This window comes from Danio aesculapii, chromosome 15 (assembly GCF_903798145.1).
Source record: "Danio aesculapii chromosome 15, fDanAes4.1, whole genome shotgun sequence".
In the NCBI taxonomy this organism is placed as follows: Eukaryota; Metazoa; Chordata; class Actinopteri; order Cypriniformes; family Danionidae; genus Danio; species Danio aesculapii.
This window is the reverse complement of record NC_079449.1, coordinates 43,741,049-43,741,671: the sequence shown is the minus strand read 5'-3', so window position 1 is coordinate 43,741,671 and position 623 is coordinate 43,741,049.

The following is a 623-nucleotide window of genomic DNA, read 5'->3' as shown; positions in this document are numbered from 1 at the left end:
GATGCTTCTGCTGCGTGTCTTGATGGCTTCTGATCTGAGATCGACACAATCAGGACGTTAACATGGACGCCAGTATAATTAATGCAATACTATGACATAGTCTGCCATGTAAACAGATTTTGACCTCAAAGGTGCAGTAAGTGATCTGCTAACAGTTGGCAGAACGTCTTTGAAAACGCAGTCCCTCCCCTGCCGTCCAAAGCCACGCCTCCTGAAATCTTGAACATGCGCATTAAAGACGATGGTAGATCATTTCTAGTACTATTTCCATTGAGAAACGGTGTGATATCTAGCACGTTTACAGTTGTGTAGCAGCAGAACTTGTTCATTCATGCAAGGATTCTAAAGCTTTTTATACTTAGCGTTTGGCCGGAGCCGTGCAGGAGTTACACTTATTCCTAAACCACACTTGCATGCTATTTCAGAGTGAATATTCAGAGTAGCGGTGAACAATATAGGGAGCGCGTCACAGGCTGTCATTGTTCAGAAATGACCCAATGTGAATATAAAAGCATCTTCAGCTCAGTATAGCAGGCTAGTCGGATTAGCGCTGTTTACTGATGTTTTGTTGTTAAACTGAATATAAATCTACATTACTGATGCTGTAAAAGGACCTTATGACA